Source organism: Procambarus clarkii, chromosome 14, assembly GCF_040958095.1.
Source record: "Procambarus clarkii isolate CNS0578487 chromosome 14, FALCON_Pclarkii_2.0, whole genome shotgun sequence".
NCBI classification, from domain to species: Eukaryota; Metazoa; Arthropoda; class Malacostraca; order Decapoda; family Cambaridae; genus Procambarus; species Procambarus clarkii.
In genome coordinates, this window is record NC_091163.1 from 21,323,312 (window position 1) to 21,323,894 (window position 583).

Consider the following 583-nt stretch of genomic DNA (forward strand, 5'->3'; position numbering starts at 1 on the left):
ACAGGGAAGCAGCCAAATCCCGTAAGTACAGAGAACTGGATCACCACTACAATTTTGTCCCCATTGCTTCTGAGACACTCGGCGCCTGGGGTAAAAGTGCTACCAGTTTTTTGAAGGAACTTGGCTCTAGGCTCATTGAAACAACAAGGGACCATAGAGCTGCCAGCTTTCTTTTCCAGCGTCTCAGCGTGGTGATAAAGAGGGGAAATGCGCACTGCATGCAGGGTTCCTGCCCGCCATCTGAGGAGCTGGAGGAACTCGACATCTTATGATAACCATCTTTGTACCCTATATGTAACTCCTTTTTTGTAACAAAGTTCAAATAAAGCAAATATATATGTGTACATACAAAAGAATGGGGGTGGTAGGAGAAGATAATATTAGTGTTCAGTGAGAAACCACAAGGTCTCCTCTGAATATTTTTTATTTTCTTCTCCGAGGCTATGGGTCACCACATTGGCACCAGAGGTGGTACCCCTCCTAGGTTAAAAGAAAGTAAAAAAAATATATATATATATATATATATATATATATATATATATAATCTATATATATAATATCTACTTCTTTTGTAAGGTCTGAT